At 53.9% G+C, this 26,538-nt stretch overlaps 1 long non-coding RNA gene across 4 annotated transcripts; it reads right to left on the bottom strand.

The window, feature by feature from the left end:
• Positions 1–5,931: 5,931 nt before the first annotated feature.
• On the bottom strand, positions 5,932–26,513 carry LOC128103036 (uncharacterized). 4 transcript variants are annotated; one of them, XR_008215618.1, is made up of 6 exons: positions 25,700–26,507; positions 23,441–23,537; positions 22,228–22,359; positions 16,362–16,515; positions 7,082–7,282; positions 5,932–6,577 (listed from the first exon to the last, which is right to left on the bottom strand). It is a non-coding gene; the product is annotated as an uncharacterized LOC128103036 (long non-coding RNA). The 4 variants fall into 4 exon arrangements; XR_008215619.1 differs by lacking the exons at positions 5,932–6,577; positions 7,082–7,282 and adding an exon at positions 23,206–23,291 and having other exon boundaries at positions 13,883–16,515; positions 25,700–26,513; XR_008215617.1 differs by lacking the exons at positions 5,932–6,577; positions 7,082–7,282 and having other exon boundaries at positions 13,883–16,515; positions 23,206–23,537; positions 25,700–26,512.
• Positions 26,514–26,538: the final 25 nt, after the last annotated feature.

Raw genomic sequence — 26,538 nt, 5'->3', positions numbered from 1 at the left:
AAGGGTCGGCGGGGGGGGGGGGGGGGGGGGGGGGGGGGGGGGGGGGGGGGGGGGGGGGGGGGGGGGCTCAGCAGCCAGGCCACTGATGGTGTGGCTTGTTCGTTGGTAAAGCAGCGTCAGGGCTGGGGGTGTGGCTCAGTCAGTAGAGTACCGTCTACTGAGCGGAGCCCCGAGTTCAATCCTCAGCACCTCCAAAACACATGAAGCAGACAGGACAATGTGTGGAGAATGAACTAGGAGAGACACAGGCTGTGTGGGAAGAGACTCCTGTTGTCACCCACAGCTGTGGTTCGAGCTTAGTCCATTGACCTCAGGACCAGCCACCCACTGAGGCTTGTCAGAGAAAGCCAGGCTATGTCCCACCTTCTGGTATCTCAGCATCGGTCAACTGCATCTGCATGTTCATACTTTGAGTTTTTTTGTTTGTTTGTTTGTTTGTTTGTTTTTCGAGATAGGGTTTCTCTGTGTAGCTTTGGAACCTGTCCTGGATCTTGCTCTGTAGACCACGCTGGCCTCGAACTCACAGAGATCCACTTGCCACTGCCTCCTGAGTGCTGGGATTAAAGGCGTGTGCCACCATGCCCAGCTCAAGTTAATTTTTTTTTTATGGTAAAAACGGTGCATGGTGGCTTTAAGTAAGTTTACAGTTCTGTGTTGGGTGGCATTCATAACTATCTAGGTGGCACATGGCCCGCAGGCTGTGGTTAGATACACCTGGCCAAGGCCCAAAGCCATGTGCTCTTTCTGCTCTGAACAGAATAGAGTTTGTTTAGATCTGTGTCCCATAAGGGCCAATCTGTGAAGGGTTAACTTAGAATATGGTCTCATTTATGTACAATGCCATATCTGCCTCTCTCTGCAAGGAGTGTTGGTGAGGTCCCCACTGTCCTAACATGCCTTTGAGGAAAAGCTAGCTTTAGGGTTGGGCATTATTGCCACCAAGCTGAATCCTTCAAGCTCTGAGTGTATTCAGTCCCCCAGAGCTGGGTCCCTGGCCTCTGCCTACTCCATGCCAGTAGCCCCCTCAGCGGCACCCTCCCTCCAAACAGGAGAACAGATACCCAAACAGAAGAACAGATACATGACGTCCTGGTCTTGTTAACTGTCCCCTAAGGGCAAATCACTCTGAGACAGAAGTGCTGGCATGGGGAGGGGTCACAGTAGGGAGGGGATGTTTGGATTTCCTTGGCTCTCAGCCCTGTTGGCCCAGGTCCCAGGATGGGCCACGGGAGGCAAACGCTACTGAGATGGAGCAGCACCCGGCTTGGTCCTGGGAGGGATAGTGAGACGTGAGCAGTACTTATTTGGGGGGGTCTGTAACTCACCCTGCACCCTCAGGGCTGCATCTGCCTCCCGGCTGGACCTGGAGTTTTCTGCCACTGTGGGGGTCCCCAGCTCTTGGAGTGAGCAGCTCCTGTTTCACGCTGAGGTGAAAGCCACATGGGGATATATATTAGGAGACTACCCTTGGAAGAGCACCATGCAGCCTTGGCTGACCCCCAGGAGCCGCAGAGGTAGGTGAGCCCTCATGGTCATCTTTGGTTATACCAAGATGGCTGGCTTTTATGGGCCAGTCTTGACAGGTCCTGGAGCCTGGACTTCCCGAGTACTGTTTGGCCTTGGGTGAACTGGCTCTGGTGGGCGACAGCTGAGTGTTGTCGGATCACAGCGTGTCCTCCTAGAGGGGGGCTGGCCTGCCTCTCCGTCACTGTGGTGAACTTGCCTGCCAGCAGAAAAAAGGGTGTTCCAAAGGGCATGGATGGGTGGAAGTAGAGAGCTCGGCCTGGAGGGAGGTGTGTGGAAGTGGGGGGCGGGGGGCTTGGTCAGCAGGGGACGGAGCCAGCTGGAGAGCAGTCTGCTCTGGAGGCTTTTGTTACAGGCTCTGAGGTTTAGCTGGTGCACCCCACCCTCATGCCTCTAAGTGGGCAGTCCAGCACTTCCCAGTGCGTCTTTGGAGGTGGGCAGCCTTGCTACTATTGGATCCTGAAGTGTTTTTGGTAGTCCCACGCTGTGAACCCCAAGCCGTCCCTTTTCCCTCCGCCTCCCTGTCCCTAAATTTACTCGCCCCTGGCCCACGCAGGGATGTTTCTATCTGGACAACCTCCCGCAGATGGTTCCTGCAAGCTGTGCCGCTACATCTGGCTTCTCTCACTCAGTCTTGGGGGCCTCCCTGTCACAGCTCCTGCCACAGGCCTCACTCCTCTTTAGGGCTGGGTAATATTCCCACACACGGACAGAGCACATTGTATTCATTCTTGGCTGGTTGGTGACTTCCTGGTGGTTTCCACTTCTGACAGTTGTGACTGACGAAGCTGTGGATGTCTGTGTGGGTGAGTGCTTTCCACGCCCACTAGAGAAACTGCTGGCTCCAGCCTTGAGAGGAACCCCCCAGACGCATCCCTGCCAATCCCCTGCCCACGTCACTTGCTGTCCTTTCCCTGGTGACTAATGTCCTTCCTGGTCACTTGTCTTTTAAATTTTTTTTATTTATGTATTTGCTTTTTTTTTTAATTTGGCTATCAACTCTTCTCTATGACGCTGTAAACATGTTTCTAGTTTCCTTTATTCTATAGTCTGTCTTTTGACTCAAAAAAATACTCCCCGCCCCAGTCCTGGGAACGGAATTCGGGATCTCCTCATGAGGAGCTGTACTCCTCTCTTTTTACTTGTTTGAGACAGGATCTCACACTGTAGCCCAGGCAGGTGTTGAACTTGGGATCCTTCTGCCTCAGTCCCCGGAGTAGCTGAGTTGACAAGCCTGTGCCGCCAGCCCTGACAGCCGAGTCTGTCTGTCTTCCTCCCTCCCTCCCTTCCTTCTTTCCTTCCTTCCTTCCTTCCTTCCTTCCTTCCTTCCTTCCTTCCTTCCTTCCTTCAGGCTTATTTATTTTATGTATATGAGTGTTTTATATGTGTACATCTTTTCCATGCCTGGTGCCCCTGGAGGTCAGAAGAGGGCATTAGATCCCCTGGAACTGGAGTTACGGATGGTTGTAAGCCATCATGTGGGTGCTGGGAACCGAACCCAGGTCCTCTGTAAAAGCAGCAAGTGCTCTTAACTGCTGAGCCATTTCTCCCACGTCTCTTCCTTACCTGTGCAGGCTTCTTTCTTTCTTTCTTTTTTTAAGTTCTTTGAGACACAGTTTCTGTGTCTGTCCTGGAACTCTCTTTGTAGACCAGGCTGGCCTTGAACTCACAGAGATCCACCTGCCTCTGCCTCCTGTTAAAGGCATGCACGACCACCACCTGGCCTTTGTGAAGGATTCTTTAAGCACCCATCCTTTTTAAACCTTGATGAACGTTCAGTTACATACTGTTGTCCCCCATTATACTGTCGCCACACCCTCCTGGTGGATTCTAAGCGCATGGACAGTTTTCTCATGCAGATCTCGGCTCCATCTTCACTTAACCCTTGTACTTGTGTGTGAGGTAGCAACCCAACTTCATCCTTTTGCACATGGACAGCTGGTTGTCACTGATCCACTGGCAGAAGGGACAATCTGTCCCCCTTGAAAGAACTGGGATGGTCAAGGCCATAGAACTGGGGGAGGGGTTGGGGGACCCCTGGGTAGCCGGGAGTCATGTATTGTACACTAGCCACAGGATTTCCTGCTGCAGCCCAGGGCTGGACAGATCTTTGTGGAACCTCCCCAGAGAGCCCTTTGACTCTGGGTCAAGGTCAGGGACAGGGGACAGAGTGGGGGAGGCTATTAGCTCAGCAAATAAGGCCTTGGAGAGGGGTGCTCAGGACAGGTACTCTCTGCATCCTAGGGCCAGAGTTAGAGGAGTCTTGGGAACCACTTCCTCCAGCCTGCCCCCCATCCTCTGGTGCTTGGCCATCTCCAGTGTGTTCTTGGTCTCAGGTGCCTCCCAGAGTGCTGTGTGATGGCAGGTACTAGCTGGCTCCTTCTCTCTGAGGTGGGTAGTTAGTTGTCTTCTCTGCCAATGGTTCCTCAGCATTTGCAGCCAGCACAGAAAATGTGAATACAGCCACAACCTGATCCAGCTGCGACCCTTCTTCACCTGAAGACCCTTTGAAACCCTCCCCATGGCTCTGGGCCACCACCCCTTGTACGGAGGACATGGCAGGAGGAGTGTGTTGTAAAAAGGTCCCTCCCCTTCTTGCCTGACCTCTCCCAGGATGGTCAAGCCTTGCCCTCTCCACCCTTTAGCTTAGGTCTGGACAGGCACAGCCCCAAACAGGATTTGATGATGTGGTGTCCACCCAGCGCGTGTAGATAAATGGGCTCTGCACTGGGTGTTAGGGGCAGCCCGCCAAGGAGGGAGGAAGAGTCAGTGCCAGCCCGGGGGACCAAAGCCCTTCCCATCTCATTGAAGCCTTCAGTGGCTGCAATACCCAGGGCACAGCCGTCTCAAGGCCACAGCCTAGAAAGCCAGCCAAGGCCACACAGCATTTCCTGTCACCGAACTTCCGATACATGTTCCTTGTGGCCTGGATCCAAACCCACCCAGAGATTCCATGGGAAAGCCTCAGAGGGCCTAGGGGCAGGGGTGGGGACTTGGCCAGGGCAGGAGTCAGGCCTGAGGTCTGTTCTGAGGGCACAGGAGGCCTTTTGGTTCTTCTGGCTGTCCCAAAGCTGGGAACACCTTTTCTCTGTGCCACAGCACTGCCAGCCTGGGGCCCCGACACAGCTCTGGAACACCGTAACAGTGGTCGGCAGGTTCAAGGTCTCTGCCACCTGTGAGGTGCTCGTGGCCCCGACCCCCCGTTGCTGACCGCCGTGGACACAAGCAGCCTGGGCCAGTCTGAGACTGTGATGTAGCCCTGAGCACTGAGAGCGGTCCCACAGAGCAGTCGGGTAGCTGCCTGTGAGGTGGCCGCCCGCCAGAGCTGGTGGCACACCTTGGTGAAGGTGGACAGGTGTTTTTTTCAATTGAGCCTTCCGCTGTCTGGGAGGAGAAGCTTGTAAAGACATAACCACCTCCCTCCAGGCCCAGGGGTGCAGGGCACACCTTGGTGGTTATGAGACGGCCAAGGAAAATGAGGTGAACCCTAATGGGCCCGTCTGTATCGGGCCACAGTTAGGATGTCTTCATCAGACTCATTGTGGAGGCAGGTTCTGGAGTGTCATGGTGAAACACCCAGGGAGGGGACATGGCTCAACCTGGTCCCTCAGCTGGCCAGGTAGGGCTGGACTAGACGCCAGAGTGCGTCTACCCTGCAGTCTTTGCCTGCCCAATCAGTGGCCATTCCCGGGGGAATAGCACAGACCTGTGCTGTACTCAGAAAGATTCTGGAAAAGAATGGTGAGTCCTGCAATGATGTGGCTTCTGCCTGTGAGGTGCCACAGGGGACTGCGCAGGGGGATCGGAGTGCCTCTCGGAGGGGTGGCGTGACACTGGTGTCAGATGGGCTCTGACCAAGCAGGGGGCTGAGAGGGAGGGCTGGGACAGAGCTCTACAGGGGTGGGGAACAGGGTGGGCTGGTGGGAACCACACCGCACAGTGCTTCGACTGGCCTTGGGCTCCCCCTCCTTGCCAGGGGCTGGACAATACAAAGACGCCTGAATGGGGCTTCCTGCCTTTGAGGAAATTACAGACTGGACGTGAGGTGTGCAAGTGTGACAAGGAGCTGCAGGGATGGTGACAGCCCAGAGGCTGACTCACCCGGGCTGGGGCAGCCAAGAGCTCCTTCAGGACTCAGTGCTGGGGCTCGGTAGGGCTGTGCCGAGCCAACCTGGGGAGATGGGGAGGGCAGGTAGGGACAGTCAGGACTCTGTAAAGCCATAGGGCAGGTCAGACAGGGCGTCAAATGAGTCCCCTGGCGTCACTGTGATGTGAGCGCACATTTGGATATGGCGGCTTACACTCTCAACTCGGGAAGCTGAAGCAAGAGGACTGCCGTGAGTTCCAGACCAGTCTGGACCAGAGAGAGAGACTCTGTCTCAGAACAACAGCAACAAAGAAAAGAAAGAGGCTTTAAGCATTCTGTATTGGCTCTATCAATTGTGGGGGTCAGAAGTCCGATGTGGAAGGCTGAGGCATAAGTCAGTGGCAGGGTGCTGGCCTGGTATGCATGGGGTCTCAGGTTTGGTGCCCAGCACAAGAAGAGGCAGAAGAGATGAAAGAGGAGAGATAGATGGGGGAGGAGATGGAAGAGGAAGAGAGAAGGGACAGGAGGTCACATTCTGGGGTCAAGGGTTGGATCCTGCTGGAGTTGTGGGGAGCAACCCGGCCCCTTCCCCTCCCCAGCTTTTGAGCTAGCTCCTTCCTTGGCTATGGTTTCTGCCGTCAATAGGAATAGTGCCTGCAGACCTCTCTTGGGTCTGGGTCTGATGTCTCCACCTTCCCATCTTGGGAACAATGGGTTTGGAGATGGGTTGGTGGTCCCTAGGGAGCTGTTCCCGAGTGTAGACAGGAAGTGGCGTGATGGCTCGGGGGAGGAGTCAATAAGGCTGAGATGCAGACAAGAAGGAGGCCGGGCAGGTGGGAAGGGATGGTCCTAAGAATAAGGACACATCCAACTCAGTGATGGTTCTTGTCCCCTTGGTTGAAATCACAGTCACCATGGAGAGACACCTCTGGGTGTATCTGTGAGGGCATTTCCAGACAGGATGACCTGAGGAGGAAAGATGTACCCACGGGCTGGAGTCCCAGACAGGATTAAAAGGAGAACTCGAGCTGAGCACCAGCGTTCATCACCCTGTTCCTGACTGTGGGTGACATGTGACCGGTTGCCCCACACTTCTGCCACCATTCCTTCCTACCACAAGCCCTTCAGTCCTTAAGTGGCTTTCGTCCGGTATTTTTTGTCGCCACAAAGAGAGTAGCTAATCCAATGAGTGAGGGTGAGAGTCCAAGCCCAGGGAAGCAATGTGTTCTGCAGCCAGCACAGGCAGCATGGGCCGTTCTCTGGCTGTCTGTACCTTTCTTACTTCCTCCCTGACGCCTAGATCCCTATGGGCCTTCCTTCCTGCTCGCAGGAGTCAGGGCAAACTCACGTGGACCCAGCCAGCGCCGGCCTCAGACCTACCTAAATTCAGCCTGGATTTGGCACAGGGCGCCCGGCTCTGCAGACGGCCTATGGGTGGGTCTTCACCAGATGACCCAGCAGCCCACTTACCTGGCCTCCTGGCTGACCCTGGGTGGGCCCCGCAGCCCCTGCTGGCTTCCTGCTCTGTAAACATGGCCAGATTAATGGTAAGAAACTCAGAGAGTCCCATCGGATGGGACTGTTTTGAAGATGTCTTGAAGATAAGGACAGGAAGGCCAGTGCAGCCGTCAGCACACCATCGTATGTTTTCCTGGCAGGGTTTTCACAGGGCTGCAGGAAACCATAATCATAGAGTTAATCACTCTTGATTAGCCCACATCTGCTGGGAGGCTACATAGCCTGGAGGTGTTCTAGAGTCAGGAACACACACACACACACACAAGTCCCCAAGCCTGGGACTTTCTCACCAGGGACTGTGTGCCCAGCTTCATGGCATCGACCTCACTGACACAGATGCCACCAAGAGGCCTCTGTGCTTTCTGGGCTATCATTCTCCAGTCTGTGTTACCTATTAATTTTATTTAAAGAACTATTTTTAAGACAGAACCTCACTCTGTGACCCCTCCTTGGTCTTGAACTCCTGACCCCCAACAGATCCTTTTGAGTCACTGAGACTACAATGTGGACTTTCCATTTGGCAATCCACCCCCCTTTTTCAATATTAGATATATGCCAGGCAGTGGTGGTACATGCCTTTAATCCTAGCACTCGGGAGGCAGAGACCGGGGGATCTCTTGAGTTCCAGGCCAGCTTGGTCTATAAAGTGAGTTTCAGGTCAGCCAGGGCTACACAGAGAAACCCTGTCTCAAAAAAAAAAAATCACATGTATTTATTTATTTGGGAGGGGTCTGCATGTGGGGATCAGAGGACAACTTGCAGAAGTCAATTCTCTCTTATCATGTGAGTCCTGGGGATTGAACTCAGGTTGTCAAGTTTGGTGGCAAGCACCTTTACCTGCTGAGCTTGCCAGCCCCATCCCCACTTTTAATAATTAAGGCAAAATGAATATAAAACTCACCACTTCGAGCCGGGCGTAGTGCCACACAGCGGTAACCACAGGAAAGTAGAAACAAGATGATCAGAAGTCAAGGTCATCCTCAATTACATTGGGAGTTCTAGACCAGCCTGGGCTACATGAGGCCGTGTCTCAAAAACACATAGTAAACAATAAAATCAGGAATAAATGAAGTCCCTTACTGCCATCCCCATAAGCACATGAGCCCAATACTGTTAGTATCACAGAGCTGGGCGGCTGCAGGCTGGGTCTCATTCCAGGGCACTTTTAGCCCCCTAAAAGGAGCCTGTCCTCATCAATAATGGTTCCTCCCTGTCTGCAGACTACCTGTTCTGGACATTTTGTTTAAATGGGACCAGACAGGACATGGTCTCCTGGCATCATGCTGAAAGACATCATTTCTTTTTCATGGCTGACTAATGCTCCATGTGTGTCTTCTCTGTTGTGAGCCACCATGTGGTTGCTGGGAATTGAACCCAGGTCCCTCTGGAAGAGCAGCCAGTGCTCTTAACCTCTGAGCCATCTCTCCAGCCCCATTTCATATGTGTCTTGTTAGCCAAGTGTTAATGGGTTATGATTATTTCCACTTTTTTCGTTTGTTTTTTTTCAAGACAGGGTTTCACTATGTAAACCCTGACTGTCCTGGAAATAACTTTGTAGACCAGGCTGGCCTGGAACTCACAGAAATCCTCCTGCCTCTGCCTCCCAAGTGCTGAGATTAAAGGTATGCATTATTATACTCAGCTTTGTTTCTTTTCTTTTCTTCCTTTTTTTTTTTTTTTTTTTTTTTTGAGACCGGGTTTCTCTGTGTAATGCCTATCCTGAATCTTGCTCTGTAGACCAGGCTGGCCTCGAACTCACAGAGATCCACCTGGCCCCACCTCCCAAGCCAGGATTAAAGGCATGCGCCACTGCTGCCTGGCTGTTTCCATTCTTTATCCCCATACTGTTGTTGTTTCCTTTGAGACAGAGTCCTAAACAGGCCAGGCTGTCCTGGAACTCCCTAGGTAGCTGAGAATGACCTTAACTTCTGATCCTCCTGAGTGCTGGGGTTACAGACTCCAGTCACCACACCCGTTACTGCAGGACTGGGTGGAAGCCAGGGCTTCTCACATGCTAGGTAAGCGCTTCACCACTGAGCCACATCCCAGACTCTCTTTTATCTCAGTTGTAGAGACAGGACACACAGCTCCTTGCTCTCACTGACTCCCAACATGGCAACTCCACTTTTCGGTATTAATATTCACTCCATAGAATCAAGAACAAGGCCCTGGGCACATGTATCCCCAGCAGCCTTGTTTACAACAGCCCCACACTTGGGACTCCCAAGTGCCCCCTCCAGCCTTCCCTCGACAGACCAGGCTCACCACGGATTGGAATACCACTTGTCAAGTTTGGTGGTACGCACGGAAAAGAAAGAATGACAGGATGCAGCCCCTTGGGAGAGTTTCAGAAACGACAGAGTGACAGAAGCCAGACCCACTGCTCGGAACACCGGGTGTGAAGGGCTTTCTAGGAGGCAAGAAGTCCATGGCAGTTGGCCCAGCAGTCACCCGGGAGGGTACAGGGAAGATTCAGAGGTGCTGGGGACACAGATGACTCTGACCAAGGTGTGTCTCTGAGTGTTAGGTGTCAGAGTCATTTCAAATGGGCTGGGGCTGCCCAGGTGGGACAAGGCAAGAGGCTGGCACTAGTCTGAGTCCAGGCATATGGGAACCAAGGGGGCCACTGTGACTGTGCACAGGCCTCAGTGTAAACATCTGCCTGAGTCTCCTGTCTCTGTCTCGTATCCCTCCTGCATCTCCTCTCCACTCTGTCATTGAGTCAGAATACTATGTCCATGCATCCGTCTGGGTGCCTTTAGATGAGCCACCCTGGCCCCTGTGAGTGCATCTGTCTGTCCTGGTCTACACACAGCCAGAGGGGCCCCTCCTGCCTCTGGGCTCCTGACCGATTTGGGAAAGTAAGCCCCGAAGTGGGCCTCCCTCCAGAGCCCCGCCCCCCAGCCTTTCTCAGGCACTCTGGCGCCTCGGGTGGCAGGGGATTGTCAGCTCTGAGGCCTGGGAGGGGCGGGCTATTCCTAGGGTAGGAACTCTCAGTTCTGTCCCTCTGCCAGGCGGGGCTGGATGTCCAAACTGATTGTCTGGGCGGATCTCAGTCTTCCCACTTCTCTCCTCTTCTCCCAGTTCTTGCCCCAGCCCTGTGAGCCTTGGGTTCTGCGGGAGCAGATGGAAGCCTGGAGGATGCTAGGAGCTCCCACTCTCCTCTTGGGCTACACGGCTGCCTCAGGTCTTCCCACCCACTCTGGGCTGCATTTCTTGACCCAAGTTTGGAGATGAGGAACCCCCAGCATCTTGAGAACGGAGTTTACTGGGAAGACCCAGGAAAACTCAGCCCCAGGACCACACTGGCCTACCAAGCCAGCAGCCCAGAATGGCTGCGTATTTATTTGTCAAAACCCCTAATGTCTCAGTGGGTCCAATGAGGTTTCAGAGTCAGCCATGGGGCCACAGCCCAGCTCCCCAAGCCTCCAAGTTCAAGGTTACCACCTCCATGTGGGAGTCGGAGTTTCAACTCCCGCAGGAGGGCCGCAGTGATATCTGATTCATTGCCCCAGGAAAGTGGACATCTGCTAGGGACGCCTGCTCCTTAGAAAATGGAGAACTCATAGTTTTCAGTTGTTCACAAAACGTTCTTTCAAGTGATCATCAGAAAACCCCACATGTACACACGAGCTGCCGTGCGTCCCGCCACAGGCAAGCGGCTCTCATCCTGAATATTCCAGGTGGACACTCAGGCCACAGGGGATGGGGAAAGTATGTGGCAGCTGGAAGACAAGCCTCGGAGGGCTGGAAGATGGGCCCGAGCGGTCCAGGCCATCACTCTGACTTCCCAGGCCTCTCTGCCTCAGAGGGATCAGAAACCATATGTCTCCAGCTTCAGCCTGCCACTAGGTGCCACATACCAGGGTCCTGGCTGTTGGCAAGAGTGACAGCTGTGCCCTGCCTCAGGGGACAGGCTCTAGCATGTCTCTTCAGGGAGGGGGTGGCCATCTGTAGATCCTACTGACCAGGTCCTAGCCCAGGCTTGTCCTAGGTATGCTGGCGAGTGATTCAATCATCCAGGCTAGTAAGTAACACTGACTGTGGGGTACTGGGTCACTAAAACAAAAGCGGGCGGGCATGGGCTGAATTCGAACAGAAAGACACATTGAATACAGTGGTCTCTCTCCCTGAAGCAGCCCTTAGAGGTCTTGTTGGCACACACCAGAAACATGAGCCAGAGCCTTGGAAAAACTCCCTGGTTGGTGGCAGGACTGCATAGTTAAGCAGCTCTCTGGTTTAGAGGCACCAGGCACCTCATTTCTGCAGCTTGCAGGAGCCACCTCAATAAATACTTAGGGAGCCCGTGAAAGTCAATGAGTGGCTAAGCTGTGTAGGCCCAGGCAGGTTCCTTCACCTCTCTGGGCTCCGTGACCATCAATACTGTGTAAATGGTGAGTGCACCTGTCTATATAACCTTTCAAGTCAAACTCAGGATCTCAGTGACGAAAGAGAAGGCAGTCAGGAGCTGAGGATGTAGCTCAGTTGGTAAAGTACTTGTATAGTATACACAAGGCCCTGGGTTCAAGCCCCAACACTGCATTAGCAGGCATGGTGGGGCACACCTGTAATCTCAGCACTAGGAAGGTAGAGACAGGAGGATCAGAAGTTCAAGGTCATCCTCAGCTCATCCCACAACCTGGGCTCCATGAGACCTTGCCTCAAAAACAAAAAAAAAAACCAAGCAGGGAGAAAGGTCAGGGCCAAACAGAGGGACTTTCCAAGGTCCCTGGTCATTTTTAGCTTCCCTCCCTGGGGCGAGTGACCTGCACTCTGTCCCCTGGCCCCACAGCTCACACCAAGTTCTTTTTCCGTCTGTATGAACTCAGGCCGAGTCCTCAGCCAAGGCTAAACTCAAGAGGGTTGGACACGTGGCTTGGGCCGGGAGCCCAAGCAGATGGCAGGCCACCTGTTGCAGGGGTGGCTGAGAACCAGCAACCCGTGCTGTGGCACCGCTAGCGCCGGCTGTCCCCTGCCTGCCTTTCTGCCCGCCCCACGAGCCTGCTCACCCTCTCTGCCCTGAGCCTCCGGGGTGTCCACAGTGGGGAGGGGGCGTCTGGGCCTCACACGACAGCACCCAGTGAGAGGCTGGGCAAGGTGGTGAGAGTCAGGATGAATCCTAATTCTCAACAGTGGGGTGGGGGACACGGAGGCGACCCAGTAGCAGGGGGTTTTGCTCCCCCCCCCGATGATGAACAGCCCCCCCGATCCTCCCACACCTGCCGCTCTGCTGCCTGCACAGAGGTCCCCTACTAGACATTTGGGGATTCCAGGATTTGGTCTGTTTCAAGAAAAGGTTTAGATATGTAGCCTAACCTGACCTGGAGCTCCAGATGCTGGGGTTACCAATGTGAACCATCACACCTGGCTTACAGGTTATTAAACTATAATTATTAATTCACTCATATATTGTTTGGTGTTTTTTGAAACGGGGTCTCTCTATGTGGCCCCTGCTGTCCTGGAACTCTCTATGTAGGACATGCTGGACCCAAACTCACCTGCCTCTGTCTCCTAAGTATTGGGATTAAAGGCATGTGCCACCACACTTGGCTAAAGTATTATTATTTTAAAACAACAGCAGCAGAACTGCCACACATACCCCTAGTTCAGGCAGAAACCTTTGAACAACTGGGAGCAAAACTCACATGGTGGCATTCACCTGTAATCCCAGCACTCTGGATATGAGGCAGGAGGACTGTTGGGAGTTCAAATCCAGCCTGGTCTGCATGGTGAGATTTTTGTCTCGTAAAAACCAACGGACAAAAGAAAATCCCACGTGTAGGAAAGAAAATCCAGCTGGTCTCCAGGGAAAAGGCCTGAGGCCAGCCCCAGGCTTCTCTGCGGGCTCACAGAACTTTTTAGCCTTCTTTCACTTCACAGAGGGGAGGGGGGAGGTTGAATTGCCTTCCTGTCAGAACTTGGACAAACTTTTCTCCTCCAGCATCCTTTGGAGGACAACATCTTCATGCAGGGCTCCCTGATCCACAGCTCCAAAATCAAAAATGCTTACAAAAAAAAATATATATTTTGTGTAACTTTTTGGCCACAAAAATCTGCCCTAAGCTGACATGAGGCTATTTATAGCCTCCGCTTTCTCCCACTCAGCATCGAGATTCACGTCTCAGCTACAGCAATGCCGATGTGTTTGGTTAAGGGCTGGCCTGAGGTAGCGTTTCATGGTGCTCAAATCCACACATCTGAACTCTGGGCCCTCCTACTCAATCACAGTCACACAGCGGCTTCCTGCTGGTCCGGCCATGTGCAGGGCTTGTCTGCTGGATGCTCTTTGCCACTCTGTACCATCCGCAGGTGTCCATGGGGCAACTGAGGCTCTCAGAGCCTCTGTGGATGAGTAACAGCTGAGGGCTGGGTGTGGCTCCTCCCCTTCCTTCTTGCCCCAGGCTGACCTCAGTTCATGATGACCCTCTTGCCTCAGCCTCCTGAATATTGGGACCACCAAGCCCAGTCGTTGTATGTGGCTGTCTGTTTGCATGTTTGGGGTGCACCTATGTGTGGGGTGCATGTGTGCTTGTTTATATGGGGGCCAGAGTTTGACCCCAGGTGTCTTTCTGGATCCCTCTCCACTTTGTTCATGGAAACAGGGTTTCAAGCAGAACTCAGCACTTGCCCATCCCTCTCATCCAGCCAAGCTTTCCCCAGGGTCTTGTCTCAACCTTCTACTCTCTGGGATTACAAGTGGCCACTATGCCTGCCCAGCTTTTCATGTGGGTTCTGGGGATCGGAACTCTCTGGTGAACTTGCCAAACTCTTTATTGATGGAGTCACTTCCCCAGATCCCACAATTCTTCCAGACACATGTCGAAAGTCATGGCTATTCATGGCCCCTACAGCTCTAGCCTCCTCAGCCAGTCTCCAGAACATAGGTCTCATCATTTTGGACAGGTTCAGATCTATTCTGAGTCCTATAAAGCTCTAGAACATTTGTTCTCAATATGTGGGTCACGACCCCCAAAGACCATCGGGAAATACAGATATTTATAGTATAATTCATAACAGTAGCAAAATTACAGTTGTCAAGTAGTAATGAAAATAATTTTATGGTTGGGGGTCACCACAACATGAGGAACTGTGTTAAAGGGTCGCAGCATTAGGAAGGTTGGGAACCACTGCCATAGAGTCTAGAGTCTGGAGTCTAGACCCTCTGCCCAGCCTGGAACCAGGGTAAAGGGAGCAGATGCTGTCCTTAGCTCTGACCCTCACTGCCCCACGAGCAGCTTGTGCCCCTCGGCAGGTGCAGGGTTGTCAGCAGCTCCCTGGTGGCCTCAGAGTGACTCCCAACCAAGTCATTAATCTTGTTCAGCACAGTGAGCACAGCTCAGACCTGAAGCCATGCCCCCCTTGACCTTTTGGCACACTTCACAGGACACAGCCTCCATCCCAGGAGCCTCTACTCCAGAGGGCATTTAGCTTTTGTCTTAATTCAGCCTGCCTGTCTTTCCCACTAGACTTTTTTATTTTATTTTTTTTTTATTTCTTTGAGATACAGTATCATGTAGCCCAGGTTGGCCTCAGACTTGCTGCGTAGCTGAGGATAAGCTTGAACCTCTGATTTTCCTGCCTCCAAGTGCTCGGATCACAGGCCTGGGCCACCATCCTCAGCTACTGCTACACATTTTCCAAGGGTTAAATATTTCCTCCCATTTATGTCTGTCCACCCACCTATCTGCAAACCAATCCACCCATCCCTTCCATCCTCCATCCTCACTCTCACTCACCCATCCCTCCATGCCCTCCCTCCCCATCCCAGTGGCTAGTAGAAACTTGGGAGTTTCAGTGAGCAGGTGTGAACCGGGAAGCTTCCCGGGGCAGGAGCTGGGCTACTGTAAGCTCCTCCCACCTCTCATTTGCATATAAAGTCTCTTATTTGCATAGACACTAGGTCTGCTACCCTGCTTGCTCCAGGCCCCAGCAGCAGGCTCTCTCCTGTGTGCTAGACTGCAGTGTTGAGCAAAACCAGATGCTGGCCACTCACCCTGTGGAATTTGTCAGTTTGGAGGAGACAGATGTGAATCAAGTAACCACACTCTTGAAACCATAATCACAAACAGCCCCAGCCAGGCCTCAGCCAGGAGGCTCCTGGGAGGTGGGGATAATCCCCAGAAACCAAAGGCCTGCATGAGTACCTACCAGGAAAGGGCAGCTAAGCAGGGGGCTGCAGGACAGGGGGTTGAGGGGAGGAGACCAGGAAGGTGGTAGCTGAGCTGAACAAGAAATAATGAGGTCAACAATACACACAGGCTCAGGGTCAAGGGTGCTGGTGGGAGCTGAGGAGAAGCCAGAAAGTGTGGATGGAGGAGCAGTGGTGGGGGGGGGTGCACTCCAGCCAGCAGCAGGCCAGGCTATCCCTACTCTCCAGTCTCCAGTCCTTCCCACTGACTGTCCCAAGTAGAATTCAGAGGCAATGGAGCCTCTGGGGAAATCGAGTGTATAGGCTCAAGCTGTGGACCAAGGGAGAGTAAGGAATGACGGGCAGCAGCGAGGGAGGTGGAAAGGCTGAGGTGTGATGCACATGGTACTCTTGGGGAGGGTACAACCCCGAGTCTCACCTCTCCTGGGAGGGGACAGTACATGGAGCTTGCTCTTTAACCCAAGGACAATGACTTCTAAGAATGGCTGGGAGCACCGACAGAGCCCAGCACCAGAGCTGCACTTTGAAAAGAGGATGCTTAGCTGATGGGTGAGCAACTGTCGGGCCCAGGGAAGGGGAAAGCAGGCAGGCACCTGCTACCCTGCCCCACCTGTACCCTAGGCATGGGTCCTTCCATCTGTCTCCAGCCCATGAGCACTGACAGCATAATGAAGCCGCAGCCCTGTACAGGGCCTGGTTACCATGGTGACCATTGGTTTTCTCCTTGCTTCCAAATGGCCTGCTCTGCCCCTGTGGCCAGGGGCCCTGACCACCTGCCCCTTCCCAGGCCTCCGCTGCCCCCCAGCCCAGTTGCAGGGGCCACTCAACTGTCCATGTCCACCTTGGCGTTCCACGTTACCGTCCGCTCAGTTTTCCAGCTTGATCAACATCAATAGCTGTGCAGTGGGGAGTGGAGAGCAGCGCACCACCTGGAGCTGTGGGGGCCCCTGGGGTGCAACCTGCTTCCTCTGCTTCTCTCAGGGCCATGGTTAGCCCGTGCTTGAACTAAACCTCCAGGCCCCCAGGAAGAGGTGATGTCAAGGAAAAATCTTTTTCCTTTTCTTTTCTTTGAGATAGACTGACCTCCAACTCGGCGTACATTTGTGTCAGAAGACAGCCTTCAGGAGTCGATTCTCTCCTTCTACCATGTAGGTTCCAGGGACTGAACTCAGGTAGTCAGGCTTAGTAGCAAGCACCTTTAATCACTGGAGCCATCTTGCTGACCCAAGGAAAAGTCCTTAGAAACATAGCAAAAGCACATGGTGGTATCATGAGCCTTCCAAAGGGGCACGATCTACAGCTGGAATTTAGGAAAGCCACGTTTTGGCCTCGTGTGACCTTGGATGAGGTACTGTGCTGGCCCTGGGTCTTCTGTGTCCCCTCTAGCCTGGCCTGGAATCCCAGCCCATCAGGAACAAGCTGTGTGACCTTGGGGAAGGTACCTAGCCTCTCTGTGAGTCAGTTTCCCTCCCTGTAACTGGAAATCATACCTGTGCGCCTGTCAGTTCAGACATTGAGAGGATCAGGGTGATTCATGCAGAGCTGAGACAGACTGTGGAGGCTCCAGATCACAGTGGCAAAAGACCCTCACTCAAAGCACCACCTGCCACCTCTGTGAGCTTGGACTTGGGGTGGTCTAAGTCAGCCTGAGGAGCAGGTGGAACCAGGGAGTGTACACTCCTGTTCCTGGCAGGCACTACCCTGCAGAGGCCAGAAGGAGCGAACTGGGACTACGGAGCGAACTGGGACTAGGACAGTGGTTCTCAACCCGTGGGTCGCGACCTGTTTGAGGTCGCATATCAGATATTTACAATATGATTTATAACAGTAGCCAAATTACAGTTGTGAAGTAGCAACAAAATACTTTTATGATTGGGGGGTCAGCACAACATGAAGAACTGTTTTGGAGGGTCACAGCACTAGGAAGGGTGAGAAGCACTGCACCAGGACTTGAGCAGGCTGCAATTTTAAAATGTATTTTCCCTTCAGCGGGGGCCATTTCTCAGTATTGCTGGCCTGTGAAAGGAGCACCTTTTCAGAGCCAGGGTGGGAACACGCGTGTGTTCGCACAGCCCAACGAAACAGACACTTTGAGTCCTGGCCTCTGAGCCCATGTGGACATCATCAGGCTGCTCAGGGGGGCCGGATGGGGGGGCCTGCCCTGCAGCAAGGTGACCTGCAGAGCCAGCCTGGTTGTCAGGGGCCTAGGAGCCAAGGGAGGCATCAGGAAGGGCTGAGGCCAGGAGCTGGTGAACCACAGGAACGACGGTCACCACAGGCGGGATTTGAGACAGCTTGTCTAGTGTACAGAAAGCCTACACACCTCCCTGGGGTCAGCGTTCCACTCATGGGTGTCCACCCGACAAGTGTATCATGTTCTGTCAACCAACGACATGGTTAGGGTATGCAGGAAAATGCCACCAGCTTTGCCTCCGATGGAATCCCTCAACCCACGAAGGGATCAAGATCAGCCAGTCATTGTACCAGCAGAGTCTCGGGGGGGGGGGGGGGGGGGACTGAACCAACCAGGTGTCTGTCATAAAGGGAGATTCACTAGAGTGGCCTACACAGGAAGGATGGCTGCCTGCATGCTGGAGAGGCTGAAAAGCCTGGAGCTGAAGGAGGCTGGAGGCCTCGATCAGGAGCCACAGGCCAGGATTATGGAGTGTTGCTGGAAAGAAGCTTTAATCCCTGAGTTCATCCTTCCTGGGAAAGCCTTCACAGACCCACCCAGAGGCAAGACCAACCCTCACAGTCACCAGGGGACTTCCACACAGCAATACAAAGGATAAGATGGTGCTTTGGGCAGCAGCAGGAAGGGGGCTGGAGCATGGCTCAGTGCCAGAACAGTCGACTGGTACACACAGAGCCCTGGGTTGCAACCCAGCAACACACATGCACAGAAAACCCCAAGCAGGAAGAATCAGGCACAATGTGGGGTCACAAGGAAGACACAGGGTGTGCACAGGCTGCAGCCCTCCCCCCAGAGGGGACAGAGCCCACCTGCTCATACTATGACGTGGCCCAGCCTTGAAATTAGCTCAAACAGACAGAGTATGGGGGTCTCCTGCCATCTCAGCACTCAGAAGGTGGGGACAGGAGATCGAGATCATCCTCTACACATACTGCCCTCAAGGCCAGCCTGGGTTACCTGAGACTTTCTCAAAAAAAAAAAAAAAAAAAAAAAAAGCCGGCGGTGGTGGCGCACGCCTTTAATCCCAGCACTGGGGAGGCAGAGGCAGGTAGATCTCTGTGAGTTCGAGGCCAGCCTGGGCTACAGAGCGAGTTCCAGGACAGGCTCCAGAGTTACACAAAGAAACCCTGTCTTGAAAAACCAAAAGAGGCCAGGCACTCAGGAGGAAGAGGCATGTGGATCCCTGTAAGTTTGAAGTCAGTCTGATCTGCATAGTGAGTTCTGGGCTAGCCAGGGCTACATAGCCATCTCCTCCATGTGGCACCCCAAGACAGACAAGTGAAGAGACAGAGGTGAATGGTACTCAGAGCTGAGGGAAGAGCAGCTGGAGGAACCACAGTGATGGCACTTTGGGTGGAGGTTTCTCTTGGTGATGGATGTCAAAAATTGCCATTTGGACTAGCTATGTGGCTCTGTGAACACTCAGCCACGGAACTGTCACCTGCATGGTGGACTGTGCAGTCTGGGAAATGTCATCTCTGTAGATGGGTTTGAACTGGATATGGGATGCTTGTGATTGGCTAGTCAAACCCCAGTTTGGCCTGTGAAAACTTAGTGAGGTGCACCTATGTGTCACATCCTTTCAGGAGCTTCAGGAAGAGGTTTTCAAAAGCATAAAACCCAGCCAGGCCTGGCGGCTCACCCCAATAACCTCAGCACTGGGGAGGGGAGGGCACGGGGGCTGCTGAAATGTGAGGTCAGCTGGGGTTACAGTGAGACCTCCCAGAAGAAAACAAAGTGCCATTCTCCAGTTTAGCACCAGGCAGTGTGAACAAGTCCAGGATAGGCCAGCCACTCCAAAGTGAAGACCAAGGAGGACAGCTGGGGCTGGGGCAGGTCCTGGCGACTCAGAGGGACATATGGAAAGAGTCCAGGGCTGTGGACACAGCCTTCCTGTGAGCCAGAACCTGAGGAAGCCACTGAGAAACTCTGGGTCCAAGGGCTTGGGGACCTGGCTGAAGGTACAGCTGCTGGTGGAGCCATGGGCAGGATGGTGAGCAAGACCACTAGCTTCTGGGGCAGGACACTAAGAGTGACAGGAATGTTTTTATGGGGAAGGATTTGGAGAGGTGGGCCTGTAGGCCGGGAGCTGTACCTTATGGGTGGTGGGTTAGAGCAAGTGTTCAATTCCAGCCCCGACACTTCCCAGTTCTGTGACCTTGGGGACTCCCAGCTCTGTGACCTTGGGGACATGGGGCCACTGTTTGGAACCTCAGTGCCCCATCAGTAAAACTAACAATAGTGTTCGCGTATTAAGTGAACATAGCCCCTGGTGCTTAGAAAGTACCCAGCACTTAGTGAAGAGTTGGTAATGTTAGCTGTCTTCGTCCAAGTGGAGGACCAAAGCTAGCTGACCAACAAACTCACTGACTGTGGGCCAGGCATGCATGCTGGGCAGTTGGAGGTCACTCTCCATGTCTAACTTTCCTTTCCTCCTCTCGTGTCCTGCCTTTTCCAGAACTTCTGGGGCTTGGCTGCTTGGGAACCAACCACATCAAGGGGTTTCTGCTACAAATCAGAGCCTTGGAGGTGCCAGTGGGGAGGGAATTTTCAAGCGCACGTAAGATTTATGTGGAGAGTCTGTCCCATCAGCCCCGTGCAGGTCAGCTCTGTGTTCATCTATCAAAAGGTTTTTACAAGGCTCTGAAGTTCACCGCAGCATCCTCGGGTTGGGGGGGGGGGGAGCTTGAGAGTTGTCTCCTGGCCCCCATGCCCTGATCCTTTGCTGTGAGCACAAGCTGGGATTTTCACACAAGGGCCTTTGCAACGTATGGAATGCTCCTGCCTACACCATCTCAGAACCCAGAGATGGACAGTGAGCTGCCATCTCCTTGCTCTGAGACGGGGGTGTCTCGAAGAGCAGTGGCCGCTGAGATGGGGTTACTAGCGCCCTGGAGAAGCTGCATGTTTAATGAGTTAATGGAATCAGTCCATACGAAGGGTAACAGAAGGGCCTGTGAGCTGGCTCAGTAGTACAGGTCCTTGGCACCAAGCCTGACGCCCAGAGTTTAAGGCATGGAACCCACATAGAGGAAGAAGACCGGTTCCCACAGGTTGTCTCTGACCTCCACGGTATGAGGTGGCAGACCCCTCTATCCTCTGTGCTGCTTAGTTTCATCCCTTTGATACAAATAGTGTTATATGGGAGGAGGGAACCTCAACAGAGGGACTGCCTCCATCAGACTGGCCTGTGGGCAAGTCTGTGGGGCTTTTTCTCCACTGTTGATTGATGTGAAGGGATCCAGACCAATGTGGGCAGTGCCATGCCTAGGCAGGGGGTCCTGGATTGTCTAAGGAAGGGAGCTGAATGTGAGGCAGAAAGCTGCGTTCCTTCATGGCTCCTCCCTGCTGCTGAGTTCCTGCCCTGATCTCCCTCAATGACGGACTGCCATCTTTTTTTTTTTTTTTTTTTTTTTTTTTTGGTTTTTCGAGACAGGGTTTCTCTGTGAAGCTTTGCGCCTTTCCTGGAACTCACTTGGTAGCCCAGGCTGGCCTCGAACTCACAGCGATCCGCCTGGCTCTGCCTCCCGAGTGCTGGGATTAAAGGCGTGCGCCACCACCGCCCGGCTCGGACTGCCATCTTACAGGACCTGTAAACCACATAAACCCTTTCCTCCAAGGTTGGTTTTGGTCATGGTATTTATCACAGCCACAGAAAGCGAACTAGGACACTCCCTCTTAACACACACACACACACACACACACACACACACACACAGTGTGTATATATGTATATATTATGTGTGTGCATATATATGTGTATATGTACATATGTATATATACATAAACGTAATCTCTAAAATGCAGCAAAATTTCACCAGTCTCACCCTGGTCTCGGGAATTGCATCTTTGAACAAGTCCCTGCTTCTGGGGACCCGATTCCCTTCATCTAAAGCAGAGGCAACACTTCTCCAGCCACCAGGCCCAGCTGTCAAATGCTAACGGGGTATGACTGGCCCCAGTCAGCCACCCAGGGATTGTTTTTTTATTGTCCATAGTAACATTCTTTCCCTCTGAGGAGGGTGTATTTTTGTCAGTATCCTGCCATGTTTGAAGCTCTTTCTGTGGAAAGTAGTGAAGTGCTTGCTCCATCCAGATGGAAAAGAAAGGGAAGGGAAAGGCGGGGGGGGGGGGGGGGGAGAGGAGGGGAGCAGAGGGGAACAGAGGGGAGGGGGGGAGAGCAAGAAAAGGAAGGGCAGCCAAAGATCAGTTTTCCTCTTTTGGTCCCCAGCTAGCTGGAGAGCAAACACAGGGCCCAGGCTGCCTCTGTAGAAGCAGATGAACAGACAGTGACTGGGTCCTGGGAAGGATGCTGGAGGAGCGCACACAGAGGAAGAGAGAAGTGATGCAAGGAACAACAAGAAGGATGTCAAAGCTGCAGGCTGGGAGAAGCTGCAAGAAGCTGGGAGAAGCTGGGAGCCTTGGGATAGTTGAATTTGATTTCAGGCTTGGAATGATGGATATATCGAGCAGCCGAAGACTGCTGAGGAGCAGGGTGATGCTGGTGGGATTTTTTTTATTTGTTTTAATTTATTATATATTTGGTTTCTTGAGACACTGATTATCTGTGTAGCTCTGGCTGTCCTGGAACTGGAGACTTGCTCTTCAGACCAGACTGGCCTCAAACTCAGAGATCTGCCAGCCTCTGCCTCCCCAGTGTGGGGACTAAAGGTGTGTACCACCACTACCAGGCTTATTTTTAATATTTTTATTCTTTGAGAATTCCATGCGTGTATAAAATGCATTTGATCTTACCTGCCTCCTTCCAAGGTTTTATTTTTTGAGGCAGGGTTTCACTTTGCAGCTCAGGCTGGCCTTGAACTTCCCATCCATCTCCAGGGTGCTGGGATTATAGGAGGTACCATTCTGCCAGATGGCCTGATGATTCTAGAACAGAAGGCATCATGAGGTTTGGAGTCCTGCATCCCTGGTCCCAACAATGATTGGGCCCTGTGAAACTAGGACAGTGCAAGGCAGGCCAGCCGGGGCTCATCCCCTTGGGAGACACAGCCGGAAACAGACATAGTACTGTGTGGTGCTGGGAGCTGGAGAGAGCTAGGGGGGAGCTGGGAGATGCCCCACAGGCGGCCAAAAATGTGAGCTGTGCCCAGATGCTCTGTACCTTTGCTCCATGTCTCCATGGAACCTGTGGGCTGTGAGTTCCCTGCCCTGAGCTGGGGCTACTGGGAGCTGCAATATTGCCCATGCCTTGAATAGTGACAGGTATGGAAGGAACATGGCCCCTCCGTAGGCAGGGGGATGACTCTGCTGGATACCCTCAGTCTAGATTCTCTCTCTCTCTCTCTCTCTCTCTCTCTCTCTCTCTCTCTCTCTCTCTCTCTCTCATTTTTTGAGACAGGGTTTCTCTGTGTAACTGCCCTAGCCGTCCTGGAACTCACTTTGTAGACTAGGCTGGCCTCAAACGATGCTATGACTCTTGACAGGCATGTGTGGATGGCTCGACCCAGTTTGAGCTTTGCACATGTGAACGGCCAGGCTGGGGGCTGGAATGGCTTTGGAACATGAAGTAGATACTAAAGCATTTTGGTGTCTGAGCATCTGGCACCACAGAGCTGGCTTTGTGTCCAGGCCAGAGCCTGTGAGAGCTTTAGTTTTCTTAGATGCATAGTTGGGGACACACGAAAGAAGAACACTTAGGGCAAATCACTCTCAACATCTTTCTAAGGGGGGGTGTGTGTGAGAGAGAGATGGGGGTATGTTTTCCCACTCAACCTGCTGTTTCTATTGGCTGATTTCTCCTCATTCTGAACCTCAGTCTTCTCGTCAGACAGCCGGGGTGCAATGACATGCCATGGGCCCTGTGGAGATTCAGGAACTGGTTCCTGCAAGGCCCAGGCTTGTGTTCAGCACTTGCCCAGCATGCCGGGATACCACCACTGCTGTGCTCCACGTGGGGGTGGGGTTTGCTGGGGTCCCTCGACTCTGTGCCTTTGAGACAGGGTCTTACTGTGCAGCCCAGGCTGGCCTTGAACTTGAGATCCTCCTGCCTTGGTCTCTGGAGAGCATGGTCTGTCAGCACTGCCTAGGTTCTGCTTTTCCCAAACCTAAAAAAATGCATCCTTTGGTCAGCTCTGCTTTCCTGATGGAGAAACAAAGACCCTGAGGGTCAGAAGCCCCCTCAGCCCCCACCCTCCCAGCAAGGCTGGTGAATGCTGCTGTGTCTGGCTGTGCTGCGGCTCCACCCCCATGTCACCCACCCCCAGATGACTCAGCAGCGTCACCTGTCTTCCTCTTCTGATCCGTGCCAGGGGATTTCCTGAGTCATTCGCCCATTGAGAGAAACAGAAATCTCCCCCCCTCCACCCCGCCCACTTCACCCACAGAAGCACACACATGTATCCCTGGACTTGTGCACACAAACACATACGCATGTGTATATAACTATGCATTCACACACAAATGTATGTACAACACACTACACATGTCTGTACTTGTTCACACACATGTCTATATACACAGCACATGTGTGTAGTAGCACACACATGCTAACATGCACACACACACACACATCCTCCCATCGTGTCAGCCTTCTGTGCCAGGCTCTCATTTGGCCCACTGTGGAAGGAGCATGTGCCCATTACACATAGCAGAAGACTGAGGTTGGTAGAGTTAAGAGGTCTGCCTCTGTCTGAGGTACACACAGCTGGCGGGATGGGGTTTGGGGCTTTGGATGCAGGAATGGAGCCGGTCCTGGCTCTTCAGTGTGCAGGATGGACTTGGAGGAACTGGCTCTTGGGAGATCAAAGGATGTAGGAAGCAGAAGATGGCAAAGGAAATAAAATGAATGATGAGCAGATGGGAAGGAACATGGGCAACTCCAGCTGAGTCCCTACAGATGAGCCTGAAGGGCTCTGTAGATGGGCTGAGGGGCCTTCACCTCCAGGGAACCTGCTGTGCTTGGGCAGAAACAGTTTCCCCAGGCTCCTTCCTACCTGGTGAGACCCCCAGCCCTTCCTTGGTTAGAACAGAAAGGGTTCCTTCATGAGGGAGCTCCCATCCATCGATCTCGCCTCCAACAAGGTATGGATACTGCCTGCAGTCGGGGGATTGCACCCCCCCCCCCCAATTCTGCAAGATAGTTTGCTGAGCCAGCATTTTCTGGGTCAGGGAAGGAAGAGTCCCATGCTCTGCCGTGTTGACATCCCATCTGGTTGATCCTGGAGCCCTGGAATGTCAGGGACTCCCAAGAGGCCTTTCTCCTGCCCATTTACACGGGGTACAGGGGCTTTATTTACATGTCAGCTCACCAAGTGGGGGCTCCTGTCCCCAGAGCCCCAGGCGCTGCCTCCTGCTAGCAGGGTAAACAGCTGGAAGCTGCTAGGAAGTAGAGGCTCACGGTTCTGAAGCTTCAGGGGGCCCTGTTACAGATGGGAGACTTGAGGCCCAGAAGGGTTTGGGATTGCTTGGTGGCCCAGCCTGAACCAAAGGGCACCATCTGTGTGTGTGTGTGTGTGTGTGTGTGTGTGTGTGTGTGTGTGTGTGTGTGTGTGAGAGAGAGAGAGAGAGAGAGAGAGAGAGACAGAGAGACAGAGAGACAGACAGAGACAGACAGAGACAGACAGAGACAGAGACAGAGACATGCATGCACGCCTGTGTGCTTGGGAGGCGCCAAGGACAGTCTCCAGCAGCTTCTGGGTGACGGGCCAGATGTCTGCCTGAGGAGGCTGCATACTCCATGCAGAACCCTGCTGCCTGGGTCTGAATCCTGCCTGGCCTCTTCTTTTGAGTCATAAAGTGAGGGACAGTCATCCCACACTTGCTTCTTGGGGGGAGTGGCTAAGAAGCATGAAACAGTGCTGAACTTGGCCTGCAGGTCTGTCTCTGTGTTAAACTGCTACAATGTATCTGCATCCAATACATTAAGTCGTGGGTATCTGTGGTCTCCGTTACAACACTTCAGCAAGAAGGAAAAGGGTACAGAGAGGTTGAGTTCTTAGTCCCAGGACACACAGTATCCTTCCTACTCCTACCCCTAGGGTGACCCGGTGGCCCCTGGCCAGTCGGGGTGGGGGTAGGCTGTGAGGAGTCTGTCTCCAGGGTGATGCAGAAGACAACTCCTCTTCCCTCTGTCTCTAAAACTAGGGCACTGGGCTTAGAAAGGTGACCCCAACCCCGGGCTACTGAAGGGCCAGGACGCCCCCCCAGCTTTGGAGGCCGGGGTGGGGGTGCCCTTCCCAAGCCTCCCTTGGTACCCATCGGTCCTCACCTGGCTCTAATGCGTCCGGCTTGACCTTTCCTTAAAGATCAGCGGCAGCGGCTGATGGGTTTCGTGGGTCCCAAAGGAGACCCTTCAGACAGCCCGAGCCACGGGCTGCAGAGCCCCTAATTGGAGCAATGAATCACCGCGGGCTCCTGCTGGACACAGAATAGACAGAGGAGCTGAGCGCTATTGTGCCATAGTTTGGGACACAGGGGGGTGAGAGAGGGTGGGGAGGGAGGAGGACGGGGGCGGGGTGCGGGGGTTGGGGAGAGAAGAGGTCAGGGGAGGAGGAAGGAGGAGGATCAAGAGGAGAGGATGAGTCAGGGGAGGAGGGCTGGAGAGGAGGTAAGGGGAGGAGGTTAGGAGGAGGCAGGGGAGGAGGGTAGGGAGAGGAGGATTAGGAGAAGGAGGAGTCGGAGTCCGGGGAAGGGGGGAGAGGGAGGAGGAGCCCGGGTGGAGGCGGGCAGCAGGGCGGCGCGAGGGAGGGCTTCCCCGCCTCCACCTCCCTCCCGCGCCCTCCGCCCCGCGCCGCCCCGCCTCCCTCCTCCCCAATTAAATGACCCGACGCTCGGGCCGGCGCCGGAGCTCGCACATGCGGCCGCCGCAGCCGCCCGGGGCTCGTCGCCACCGCCGCCACCGCCACGTTCCGGGCGCGCTCTCCGGCGCCGCCTGGGCCCGCACCGCAGCCCGCCGGGGACTCGGCAACCCCGGACACCGCCGCAGAGACCCTCCGTGCGCCCCGGGCCGCGTGCGCGCCGCCGCCCGCCAAACTTTGCGAGTTGGGCGCGGGGCCTCGGGGCGCGCGGCCGGAGCAGCGGCAGCCGCGGGGAGCGCGGAGGCGGGCG

This window comes from Peromyscus californicus, unplaced genomic scaffold (assembly GCF_007827085.1).
Source record: "Peromyscus californicus insignis strain IS unplaced genomic scaffold, ASM782708v3 Scaffold_8__1_contigs__length_139910024, whole genome shotgun sequence".
Classification (NCBI taxonomy): Eukaryota; Metazoa; Chordata; class Mammalia; order Rodentia; family Cricetidae; genus Peromyscus; species Peromyscus californicus.
The sequence above is the reverse complement of the archived record's forward strand: the minus strand, read 5'-3'. Positions and strand labels throughout refer to the sequence as shown.